The sequence below is a fragment of the Mus musculus genome, chromosome 1, assembly GCF_000001635.26.
Source record: "Mus musculus strain C57BL/6J chromosome 1, GRCm38.p6 C57BL/6J".
NCBI classification, from domain to species: domain Eukaryota; kingdom Metazoa; phylum Chordata; class Mammalia; order Rodentia; family Muridae; genus Mus; species Mus musculus.
The window spans coordinates 186,407,266-186,420,862 of NC_000067.6; the positions used below are offsets into that span (position 1 = coordinate 186,407,266).

The 13,597-nt window shown below is 45.7% G+C and overlaps 1 long non-coding RNA gene across 1 annotated transcript; it reads left to right on the top strand.

The window, feature by feature from the left end:
* The first annotated feature begins 558 nt into the window (after nt 1–558).
* Gm35341 lies at nt 559–13,247 on the top strand. Its single transcript, XR_373803.1, has 4 exons — nt 559–707; nt 6,150–6,321; nt 12,462–12,600; nt 12,896–13,247. It is a non-coding gene; the product is annotated as a predicted gene, 35341 (long non-coding RNA).
* The last annotated feature ends 350 nt before the right edge of the window (nt 13,248–13,597 follow it).

Sequence of the window (13,597 nt, forward strand, 5' to 3'; positions counted from 1 at the left end):
ACTTAATGAACGTATGCATATTTGTCCTTTTGCATCTGAATATGTGAGCAGATAGATGTTATAAATGCTCAGGGCCTTTTACTTTCATATATTTAGAGACAGGTAACTGATCAATTCGATATGTGACTGTAAGGAGCATTGAAAATATCTTTCTAAGTGTTGCTTTGAGAACATGGAAACTACACTAAGAAGCTGTATGACATTCAACATTTTTCATGATCCCAGAATAACAAAAGGATGATGTGGAACAAAGAAATCCACCCTCCATTTTTTAAGGAACATGTTTTAAGTCACCCACTGATCCTACACTTTAGGATCAGAAACATGAGTAAGATATGGTGAACATATTGTCCAATAGTAACAGGCAGTTAATTGTGACCTATGTAATAGCAAAGATAGGCTCGGGCAACCCGTGTAAGCCAAGTTAAAGGACTCCTCAATTAAATGCTAATGGAGTCGTTATCGGACTGAAAATATCTCCAGGAAGAGGCGTGAACTCATGGAATAGTTCAAAGCATGGGAGAACAGCAGAGTGTGACCACAACAGGGCTGCATAGATGCCAGAAGAGTGGGAGTCGGCAGCTGCTCAGGAAGCCACAGTTATCCTGAGACCAGAGGACAAAGGACTGTGGTTCCGAGGAGATGGTGTGGGAAGCACTCGCCTGAGGTACAGGAAGCTGTGGACTGTTTGCTGATAACCTTTCAAGGTATCCTAAGGAGGTTCCCTGCTTAATTTCCTTGAAAGGTGATGAACAATTCAGAGATGGGTATCCTGGTGCAGCTAGCACAACCCCGGTTAGAAACGCAGATGGCATAGAATCAAATAGACCTGGGTTCTGAGTCCCAGCTAATCCCTCTGCTCGTCAGTCCCTTGAGACTGTGGGCCTGTGGTTTAAAGCCTGAGCCCTGGTGGCTTCTTCAGCAGCATAGTTTGGGATGTAGTTTATTGTGTATGTGTGTGGATATTTTTCCTGCATGTCTATTTGTGTACCATGTGTATACCTGGTATCTGTGGAGAGCAGAGGGGGTTATCCAATTTCCCTGACCACACGTGTGAAGTGGCCAGAGGTCTATAGCAAGAGTCTTCCTCGACTGCTTGCCACCTCACCTTTTGAGACAGGGTCTCTCACTGACCCTGGATCTCACTGACTGGCTGGGTGGTAGGCTGTAGAGATCCTACCATCTCCCTTTATGGCCCAGAGATCTCAGGTATTTGAAATCAGCATACCTATCTTTATTTTAAAAACTTCTTATAATTAGACAGTTTCACACATGTATATAATGAGCTTTCGTTCTTTCCATTGCTAGTAACCCCATCTCATCCCCAACAAGCCTGTCCTTGTTTGCACACCTTTTGTGTGGTTACCCACCAGTGTATGCCTGAGTGAGCAAGGGGTTGCGTACTGGCATGTGACACTTTACCAGTGGCCAGACTACTGAAACAGCTCTTAGTGTGTGAGTGCTAAGGGCCTGCCCTTTGACACTCCTGCCTGTTTGACAAGTGTGTCACTGCTGAAGCCATCTCCTCAACCCTGCACCTTGATTTTCTAGCCAGGGAAATTATTTCTTCATTCTCTCGTGGGGGCTCTTTATGTCACATGTGTTTTGACAAATGAGTTAGACACAGTAGATACTCAGGTAATTCTTGCTAAATGAATAAGATGCACACACATACACAAGATATACATAACGATCCAGCAGTGAAGTCCTGCTGGTTCCCTTAATCTCTGGGAAGCACTCCTTGGTGGGGAAATGCCTGCTGCTCTCTGAGCAACTGGCTCTGCATCAGGCCAAGAATTTCCCACTCAAGAGCAGATGTGATTGAATGTGTTGACAAAGAGTGGGTTTGCTGGGTCAAGTGCTGATTTTTCCAGATCGATCTTTAAACTGTCTCTGCCAATTAGGGCAATGGCACTATCCGTAATGGCTCGGGGAAGGTATCGATCAGGAAGCAGAGGCTAAGCTAATTTATCCCAGCTTAGCCAAACCGTCCGTGAGGCAGTCTGCCTGATTCATCCATTCCACCCCTTTGTCTCGCTCTGCGAAGTTGAAAACATTTTGGAGGGGAACTATGGGAATCATCTTCCCTGGGACGCTGGCAGAAAGTTCTTAATTCCATTCATGGAGGCTTGGTGCCAGTTCAACGGGCTTTGTTAAATATTGCCCTAGCTCAACAGGCGCCCTTATTCTCAGCTTTTCTTTGGCAAAAAGCATGCAATCCCTGTTCCCTGCAAACACGTGAGAAGCTACCAGGCATCGTCTCTTTCTTTATCTGGGTGTTATCGGGAGTACTCTGAATTTAGAACGGCTGCAGAAGCGTGCTGTCTCACTGAGAATATTCGGGGATAAACTACAGATTTTTCCCCCTTCTATTTGCAGTAAAGAGCTGTGGTTCTGGAAATGCTCTCAGGCTCATTCTTTTAAAAAAAAAAAAAATTGAGGCATCCTGAAATTCAGCCTATAGTATGCACCGGATCGAATTCCAGCTATCTTAACAGAAAATCAACAGAGCGGGATATTCTTTACATGGCACCATAGACAAAAAGCAGTTGTTTCCACACAGGCGGTGAGTGACCCCGCGCATGTGTGCGTGCCGCCGGGTGCTCCTGCCCAGCTCGAAAAGATAGAAGAAAGTGATAGAAGCAAAAGGAAAAAGAAAACCGGGCTTCACTAATCTCACAGCTAATAAACCGGCTCGCAGGAAGGAGAACCAAGCACACTCAGCGGCACTTCCTCTATTTCCTTTATAAAAATAAGTTTCAGAGGGAAAACATAATTTAGTGATCTACTGCCAGGCTGCTCCTGCTTCACTGTTTATTCCGTTCCTGGCAACCATCAGCTCTATCCATTTAGACAACAAATGCAAAATAATTGTTAAATTTGAACCTTAGGAAAACCCACAAACTTTAGCATCTTTTCAGCAATGTGCTTCTAGGCAAGGCCTGAGAACATTCTCTCACAAGAGACCAACCTTCCTGAGAAAGCCCAGGAGCACTGTGAGTGTGAGCCATTGCTCTTACATGACATTTAGAGCTGCATAGTGATGGCTCTAGCTGGGAAGGAATGAATTTCTGATCCGGTGACGATAGCATGCCCCGTGAAAGGAACTCATGCCGCCTCCTCTACCTGGGAAACCCTGTCTCCTACATAACCCTCACAGTTCTCTTCTGGGATGTGCAAACAATATTTGGAAAGGGGTTTTGACACTTGAAACGTAGAAGTAGGACATGGGATCTGAGTGGATAGGAGGAAATAGAGAATTCCATAGTATTTTAATCTCTTACATGCTAATGTAGTTGACTGTGTGCATAAACAGTTGAGATAGGAGGTGAAGATACATGGCAGTGTTGTGATGCACACAGATCCACAGAGAGAGCTTTGTATATCAAGACAGAAAGCTGAGTGTATATCAAGACAGTTTGAGGCAGGACCTGTGTTTCTAGTTAATTCCTGGATCACAAACAGTATTTTACCCCCAAAAAAATAATAAATAAAAAATCTAGTCAAGAGGATTTGAACATGACTCCTAGAATCTTCTTTGTTTATAGTTAGTTCCTTCCGTTGAGCAGAGGTGGGATCCGAGGATCCAGTGAGATCCTTGGATCAGGACCATATTTTGTAGGGCAAAGAGTATCTTCTCTACTCCATACAAACAATCAAATCTCAGTCAAGTCCTACAGAGAGATACCAGCAGTGCTGCCATTCAGGTCCAAATCTTGCTGGTGCAGAGGCAGGGTCTAGATAAGATGAGTGCTATGTCCCAATTTGATGTCTATTTGTCAGTTAAAAAACATTGTAGGAATAGGGATGTGGCTTCACCGGTAGAATGCTCGCTTGGCACACACAAAGGCTAGGTTTCATCTCTGGAACTGAATGAAGTTGGTAGGAGACTGAGGCAAGAGGATCAAGACTTCAAAGTCCTCAACTACAAAGAGACTTCAAGGCCAGCATGAGATGTCATCTCAATGAAAAGAGAAGAAAATCAATGATTCCATAAATCCATCAAACACATCTGCTCACACGCAGAGAGGAGTTAAAGAGAAGAAGGCAGGTGGCTTGGTCCTATATGGTAGGTACCAATTCTCATTGGAACAATTGGAAGTTTTCTCAATTCCATCTGTCATCAGATAATTCCTAAGGCCTTACCCAGAATGGTTTTGTTTGGAACTGAGACTGAAGGAAGGACCATCCAGAGACTGCCCCACCCGGGGACCTTTCCCATAAACAACCACCAAACCCAGACACTATTGCAAATGCCAACAAGATTTTGCTGACAGGAGCCTGATATAGCTGTCTCCTGTGAGGATCTACCAGAGCCTGGCAAATACAGAAGTGGATGCTCACAGTCATCTATTGGATAGAGCACAGGGTCCCCAATGAAGGAGCTAGAGAAAGTACCCAAGGAGCTGAAGGGGTCTGCAGCCCTATAGGAGGAACAACAATATGAACTAACCAGTACCCCCAGAGCTCCCTGGGACTAAACCACCAATCAAAGAAAACACATGGTAGGACTCATGTCTCTAGCTGCATATGTAGCAGAGGATGGCCTAGTTGGCCATCAATGGGAGGAGAGGCCCTTGGTCTTGCAAAGATTCTATGCCCCAGTATAGGGAAATAGGCCAGGAAGTGGGAGTGGGTGGGTTGGGGAGCAGGGGGATGGGGGAAAGGAATAGGGGATTTTTGAAGAGGAAACAGAGAGGGGGATAGCATTTGAAATGTAAATGAAGAAAATATCTAATTTAAAAAAGAGGAAAAAATGTTTGAAGTAACTGTGAAAGCATATGGGCCGGCAAGTCAGGTTAGACACTGAAGCATCTGTGAAGATGGCGACTCTCATCCTCACAGCTCGACCCTCCTCCCTCCCATTCCTACCTTCACCACCTCTTTTTCCAAATATAGTTATAATCACCAATCCCTGTGCTTAGCCGAGTCCCCACTCCCTAGTACAACCACACTTGACTTTCCATCTCTCATGGTGATTTCTCCACAAGAGACATGAGACCAGCCAGAGGGGACACTGGCTACCCTTACAATTCCCATGAAGCAATGGAGGTGAGGTACCGCAGCTAGCCTATCACCAGGTACTTGGCAGAAGGTCTTGGGTGACTTGGCTTCCATTCTGTAGGCCCCTCCCCTTCCCAGTCCACTTCCAAGAGCAGGTCCAAGAGATGATGACATCAATGAGACTTGCAGATATGATCCCTCCAAAAACAATCCCAGGAGGAATTGTCCAGATGGGAATTTCCAGCTGAGCCTGGAAATAATGCAGGCCACCATGGCATCTGAGTGTGTGAGTGTTGGGTGTGGGTGGCAGGGTGTGCTCATTTGTTTGGACATGTGTAAAGGTCAGAGGCTGATGTCTGGATGCCCTTCTCAATGACTTCTTTACCTTACCATTCTCTCTGAGCTCGGCACTTGCTATTTCAACTAGACAGACTGGCCAGCCACCTCCCTTAACCTCATGCCTTGCTTCAGCCCCCATGTGTTAGGGTTACAAATGCTAAATGCACTTTTACAAGCCCTAATTTTTTTTCTTTATTGCACAGAAATGGAGTGTAGAATTCACTGCATATTTTATCCAATAAGAAGCTATCCAGCTTTTGGCATGTAATAGACAGCTTTCGTACAAGTCCAATAGTTTTGCAAAACAGACTCACATTTAAACTTAAAGAATTATTCTCTCTCTCTCTCTCTCTCTCTCTCTCTCTCTCTCTCTCTCTCTCTCTCTCTCTCCCTCCCTCCCTTCCTCCCTCCTTCCTTTCTAACTCTGCATCAAGATCTAATTGCATACACCAGGCCAGATGTTGCATATTAATATCATGATAACCACTACTGTTATGACTTCCTACAGCATTTTTCTTTCTTGTAGCTAATCTTTTCAAAAGCCAAGCCTCATTATTTTAAGGTCCCTACCTAAACAAAACATTTGCTTTTGCACTTAAGGCTGTCAGGAAACACTGTGGGTGGAGCAGAGGAGACCAGCCTGTCTTCTAGGCCTCATGAAGTCACTGAGAGCAGCCTACAGAGCGGGGGACACCCTCCTTATGCAAGCGAGGGAAAAAGGCTGACATCCCTAAACCAGGGTGAAAATGTGCTCACTTCTGAAAATAATATGTCTTTGGTTTCAATTCATATTCAACCCTTTCAAGGATCTCGAAGAAACAGCGCAGGAGCCGGGCTCCGGTTCCCCGATGAATTGAGCGTTTGTTGCCTTGGAAAAAGATCCATCCTGTGGGGGTGTCCGTGGCAGCTGACTGACTCCCAGAAAGGATGAAGGATTACAAACCGGGCTCCAGTTGGATGTGATTTCAGCCGAGTGTGGTATTATTTTTCCTTTATGGTTAACAGCCTTGTGCTTTTCCTCCCCGTGAGAACAGGAGGTAGAGCACGCGTGACCCAGGCTCCACGTGGAGCCCCCCCCCCCCCCAGGAAGGGCACTGCGGGCCTGCGGCTCTAGATGTGTGGCATTTCCCTGATGCTCCCTAAGAGCCGGCCAGCACTGCCTGTGGTTTTTCCAGGTGGTGCTTAAAACATGCCTCGCTGAAGCCCACTTGAAACCTTAGGAAAGCTCTCTGTGAATCGTGTTCTTTCTGGGGATGACTGTGGGATTTATAAGCGAATTCATCACTTTGGACCAGGCTCCAGTATGAAGAAACACAACCAGCTGTAATCTGGCCTAACCCTAATAGAGTATTACAGCATGATCAACTTGGGAATTTAGTGTTTACATGTTTAGGCTTAATCATATTTTAACCCCATCAAATCGGCCACACGCAGGAATAGTTTGCTGCCGTACACTTCCCTGCAAGTGCGGATCGCAAGGCACTGGGTGTTGCCTTTGGGCCCAAGTGTCTTGATGGTGGTTATGGCATCTTTCCCTAGCTCTGACCTTAGCACCAAGAGGATGGCTTCTGCCAAGATATTACAGGCCACATTCCCACAGGCCTGGTGCTCACATCCTACCGAGTCACACCACTGGCATGTTAACCATTCCTCTGCCAGTAGCCATCAACAGCCAGTAGCGATTTAAGGATATTCTGCGGGCTGGGATGTTGACTGGCCTTTTCTTGCATAGGTGTTGTGCAGGCAAGATTGACTCCCAGAACTGGGCAAATCTTTATACACCTTCTCGGCATTTCATTGGCTCTCAAGCTTCTCAGCATCTCATTGGCTGAGAAGTAGCCAGACAGGAGACAGCTGTCTCTTTCTCCTTGGCGTCAACGATCTCTAGCCATGCCGGTAGATCCTAGGTTTGGCTCAGGGAGGAAGTATCAGTGACTCGTGTGCCAGCATTGTAGCGGGCCTGCTTGGCTAAGTTCCAAGACAGGGGTGGGAGATGCTCAGGGCTGTTGCTTGTGATCCCCAACAAGACCCTTGGGGGGCCAGGTTAAAAATCAACAACACAGATTATGGGAGTCAGGCAAGCCGCGGGTTGGCTCGGGAAGGAAGTATGTGCTCGCGGGTTAGTATTGTGGCTGGGCCTGCTTGGCTAAGCTCTGCTGTACAGAGAGTCCCTTCATTCCCAGTTCTTTTTCCTCCCTCCCCCCACCCCCCTGCTCGGTTTGCTGCTGTGCAGCGTAGGGATCTCTGGTCCACCCATGTGTGGAATAGCCTACTGACCTAACTTCCCCTTCCTTTCACTGTCTTAATGGCAGCAGTCACAGTAATTCATCCCCGGAAGTGACGTCGATTGGGCTGCTTCTCTGTTTCAAAGTCTTTGCTCTTTACTTTTAGTTTACAGAGATAAATGAGGCCATTTTCATGTAAGGACACAATGTACTTTGAGCCTATTTTCCCTGTACCCCACTGCCCTGTCTCCCTTCCCCCTAGTCCTCTCTGTTCCCCGATAGCTCTCTTACTTCCACGCCACTGGAGTTTGTTTCTGGTATCACACATCTGTAACATCTAGGGTCCACAAATGAGACAACGCACTACAGCCCCACTCTTCTCTGTGCTTTGTTGGTAAACACCTTGGTTGCATCAAGTTTGCGAGACTTGGAGTAAAGTAACTGCAGCTTATACTCTAGCAGGACTCTAGGTTGTAGCGTGGCGCCCGTCACACAGAATATAGGTTTATAGAATACAAGATACCTTCAAAGCCTAGGTTAAGCATTTTCATTTGTTTCATAAATACTAGAGAGGTATTATCAGCGTCATACTTAATTGCTAACTATTGAATGACCTACTAAGCCATTCTCAGGAGTGACACAGGGTTTAGAATAACCCTTGCAGATGGTGTGGCCCTCCCCCAACATTATAACCAGCAGGCACACCAGAGAGGGCAGCATGTTCTCCTGACGAGGCTGGACTGGGTGGCATGGGAATGACGAATGGGTCTAAAGCCTCAGACCCATTGTCACTCTGACTCTTTAGGACAGAGACCCTGAGGACAGTTCCCGGCAGCTGTGTGTGTGCACCAGTTCACTGTAGGAAAGGATGCTTAATCTTACTCATTTCCTCTCACCTGAGGGAAATCTCCCTATGTCACCCAAGGTTACTTCCTGTCATAGGGGACATCCATGGTTTTGGTCCCTTTGTTGTGTTTTGTAAAAGAAGAAGAAGAAGAAGAAGAAGAAGAAGAAGAAGAAGAAGAAGAAGAAGAAGAAGAAGAAGAAGAAGAAGAAGAAGAAAAAGAAGAAGAAGAAGAAGAAGAAGAAGAAGAAGAAGAAGAAGAAAATAAAGCAAAGGATATGTTTTGGTATAGGTGCTGTATGGTGTGGGGGAAGAGGATGCATCTGCGAGCCCATGCTGAGGCATCCCTTCCCCCTGAGGTACCAGACACATGAAAGTATAGTATAGAATAGAGTTTATTTAGGGCATAGGGGAGAGTTGATGGAGTGGTAGGAACAGAGAAAGGCAGAGAGAGAGAGAGAGGAGGAGGAGAGGTTGGCCATGAGCACATGGAGAGAGGGTGGAGGGGAATGGGGAGAGAAGGGACAAAGAGGGAAGAGAAGAGAGAAAGAGAAAAGCAAGAGGAAGAGAGTGAGGAGGGGGGCCAGCAGTTCCTTTTATAGTGAGTCAGGCACACCTGGCTGTTGCCAGGTAACTGTGGGGCAGAGCCTAGAAGAAATGCCCAACACTCTTGCTTTCTCTAGGTGACCTAGTAGGGCTATTATAACTGCATGGCTCTCTTGTCGCAGATTTGCTTGGATGCAGCACTAACATGAGAAGGGCCGAGAGGAGCTTTTTAGGGACAAGAAAGATCTGGAGAAACAGTTGCAGTGTTATCCTGGAGCCATCACATCTAGGAGAAGACAGGCAGTTCCCTGAGAAAGCAGAATTCATGGTGCAATCAAATGGATTTTAAAAATTCTTCTCCACGATTCTTTCAAACTTGTATCTAACTTAGATAAAATACCCATACACCATTTTTTGATCATGCTTAAGCCCTAGGGTCACTTTAAGACACAAAGTCTCAAGTAAAAAATTACCCAGTGCTGTATCCAAGACATTTAGGAAAAGTTTGTCCTTGACTAAAAGTACAATATCCTCCCATTGTGCATCTTCTACCTTAAGAGGTAGCAGAAGGATCTTCCAGGTCCACCTTAGGAGGCAGCAGAGGGAACTGGCAGTATGAGAGCAAGTGGTGTGTTTTATATTTTACTCTTTACTACACATTTCTCCTAGCTGGCCAACTGGAAACATCTTTTTGGGATCAGAGTTATGGGAAGAGATATGCTATTCCATGTTAAGGGATGAAAAAAATTCACACATGACATAATCTTCCATTAAGCATGCCTTCGGCATGAGGAGTGTTTAAACATCTCTGTGCCTACTTGATGGTTTGAAAAAGTAGTCTCCTTATTGCAAAGCTGTCTCTTGGAGTTCCCAAGAGTCTTTTTTGCTGGAGATCTTGAGAGTCCTCCAGTATCCTCCAAGAACATCCCATTCCCTTCTGGTTACTTACTGCCTGTGTTCCCCCCAATCCTCCTGGTGGCCTTCATGGACAAGACCTGTGCTAGGCCCACACTGGCTCTTTCCCTACCTGGCCTCCCTCCAGCCTAACAGGCGTGCTAACATTAGCACAGCTCTCATCTTAACAACCTCAGCAGGGTAGCCAATCCCAGCACAGCTACTCCATCTGGCCACTCAGCTGTGACTCCAGCCAACATCCTCCCAAGGTAGGGAGCTCTCAGAGATGAGTCCTCAGCAGTCTTGAGGTAACAGGAGGCTCCCCAGAGGAGATGATGACACAGAAATGACTTTGAAGAAGGGTCATCACCAGCCAATGAAATCACATTAGAGAACCTTTGCCCTCCACCAGTAGAACCTACTCCCTGCCAGTCCCCACTTTAAAATGTTTATTCACCAGGACTCGAGAGTAGCTAAAAACACCTCTTTGTCCTTTGCTTTGAAAGTTCATCATGGAGTAGTCTGGCTCTAGAATTGTGTCTTTAGTTTACACTGGAAACTTGCTGGCAGCATCAGCTTAAACATTAGTCATATAACACAAGACCTAGAGATACCAAGGTGCCTCTGTAGAGCACCACTGGGGTTCAGGAATAGGAAAAGCCTTAGCCACCTTGTCAGCAGCCTTGGAGCCAATGCAAACATGGCTGCCTGTTCAGGTACGACAGCTCATGGCACATCCCTGACTCCTCTCTGCTAGCTCTCTTCAGTTTCCAATATGTGCAGTTGGAATAGGCTTTAGTGCCCCCTCTTGTTTATGTGGCCTACGGTTACATGGTGGACTAGAGCTGCCATCTTACTGCTGAAGTTATCCCAGGCTTCTCTGTGTGTGCTTCCTTGCTTCAATGTTCCAGTTTCTTACAATGCTCTGCCCATCATCTACCAGGTTTGCACTGAGTCCTCAAGTAAAAGAGAGTAACTGACTGGTGTGTGTATATATACATACACACACACACTCACTCACTCACTCACTCATTCACAGGTTTTCTCACCGGAGGAGAGAACACATCTCAGCCAGTATAGTAGAATTGGAAAGCTTAACAGGCTGTTTCCAGTGTTCAAAGTTGAAAATACACTGGGAATTTAGGAGCTAGCTACTGAAAAGTAGAGAGAAAGTTATGTCTGAAAGAAGTTATTACAAAAAGCAAGAGATGGTCAGCCACAGTACCAAATGCCTTTGGTCCCAGAATTTGTTGGGGGGTGGGGAGTAGAGTTCAAAGTCTAGCTAAGGAGACCCTGTCTGAAAAGCAAGGCAAGGGAAGAGTAGCTACAACAGGGCCCTCTAGCTGTCCACTGCATTCCTCTCACCTTTTCTGTAACAGATGGCAGATGGTTTGTGAATGAGCCTGAGACTGTCTGGGCAGGGATTGTATTTCTTGCCCCTCTTTGAGCTTCTCTTGGTGTTACACTTGACCCTCTCTGACAGAATGCAAGTAGAAGTATTGGTAACATTTCTGGGACCCAGCCATTTCCAGCATTCTTTTCCCCTTCCTTCTCGTTCCTCCCTCATGGCTGTGAGCACAGGTTACGTCAGCTTTGGTTGTGTGATCAGTAAAGATCAGGAGAATTGAAGGAGAAGAAACCCCCACTAACAATCAGATACCTGAGTGACCATGTTAAAAAAAAAAAAAAGAGAGCCAAAGACTAGCCCAGAAACTTACTTATTAATGAAAGATTCTTGGCTCTTTGAATCATAATATCTGGGGCTCTCATAATTACATCAAAATTGCCTTTCTTTAGCAGTAGCCTCAGATTGCTAATGGAAAGAGGCAGCCTCAGAGTGGACCAACAGGATATTTTGCTATGTCAGATGGGACTAAAGGATATGGAAAGCAGGTACCTGATGTTATGGTTTTACTCTAAAAAGCCCCATGGGTTTATGCTTGGATGTTCAATCCCAAGTTGGAGGCACTGTTTTGGAAATGCTGTGGACCCTGAGTGATGGCAGTGCTGCCTGGTGGTCAGAGGTCATTGCTGGTGGGTGTTTGGAATTTATAGTCCATCTCCTGCTTCCTAGCCCACTGCCATAGGGGTAGCCACTGCCTCAATTTCTGTCTCATTGGCTCATAGGGGATTACTCCAGTATCCAAGATCCTCTGAAATAGTAAGTCAACATGACCCTTTCATCCACTAATCTGTGTCCACCATGGGTCCTTTTGATCACAGCAACGTAAAGGTAACTAATACACTTGATAGTCAGAGGCAGGGGTTGGCAGGGGCTCAGCTCTCATCAATTAGGGTAATGTCCAAACAGTACACATTTCACTAGGATTGAGAAACAAAAGAAAGTTAACCAGATGGAACACAGAGAGGAAAATGAGAATTTAGTAGGGCAAGACATCGTAGAAAATGGTTACTAGGGGAAACAGATGCTCCAAGGAGAAGAGAATACACTGAGAAGAATATTAGACTATAGAGTAGCAAAGATTGAACTCAAGAAAAGGCTCTTCAATAAGTGAAAAATAACTTTCGAATGTGGGAAGAAGAGACCAAGCGAGCAGCAGAGAGTTGGTTTACCTCCTCCCTTATCCTTCAAATCCTCTGCCTTTCAGACTCATCCTCCTCACAAGAGCTGTAACACATGTCGTCTCAGCCCTGGAGTGGAGAGGATTCTCGGTGTTTTCTACAAAGTTCCATAAATAAGACCTGCATCCTTAATGGGCAGCCCTGTGCATTGAGTGCACCATTCAGGTTTGCATCATTATAATCTAAACATACAGGGAAAGGAGTACTTTGCTAAAAAACTCCTTAGCTACATTATGGCCTGGAACAGAAAGCCCCAAAGTGAGACTAGGGTCACTTTGAGATCTTTATTTTCTAGATGGAAACTGGAATTCTTCAAACGTCAGGCGAGCACAGCAGTCGCCTCCCATCTGAGGTGGCCTTGCTTATATCAACGTCTGAAATAGAACCCCCGGATCATATAGCCCCTCCCAGAGGTGGCAAATCATAAATATAAAGCGGCTTTATTTTCTTTTCCTTTTAGGAAGGGACTCACATCCACCTTCCTCCACAACGGAATCAATGTGTTGAACAGCGACTGCTGATGTAAGATCAGCTTCCCGGCCCATTGCACAGCTTGTTCATGGAGGAGAATTGTTCTTCAGTCCTTGAACTTTCAGATAGCTGGTCAAAGCAAATGGACAAGTTTTGATTTCTTTTGTTTTGTTTTAATTAAAGAGGAAAATATCACACCTTGGTATGGCTGGCAACCAAAGGCAGGGTTTCATCCCGAAGGGTAGCTTTACAGACGGTGCCTAGAGTCTGGAAACAAGGGCCAGGCCTACTTACTGCAATTCTTGGTATCTCTGTAGAAACCACGAGCAGCCGTGAGTTCTTAAAGAGGGTGGTGAAGAGACATACAAATGGTTCTTGGACTCTGTGTGCCTTAGCCTTTCACCTTATTGACTATAAATCAGAAACATGTAAAAAAAAAAAAAACAATAATAATCACTACCTCCCTTCTCATTCTGGGTCTGTAAATCTGCTCCCTTTAATCCTGTGGAGAGATGCCTGTGGTTTCAGAGCCTTAAGATCTTCCAGTCTGTGTGACACGTATGTGTGGTTAGTCAGTGATCTGCATGTCTACTGGGGCTTCTGACTGGGAGTTGGTGCAAAGTTCTGCCTGACTCCACTCTCCTGGAGAAGATGAGAATAGCCTTAACATATTAGTCCTGAAGATTCCTTC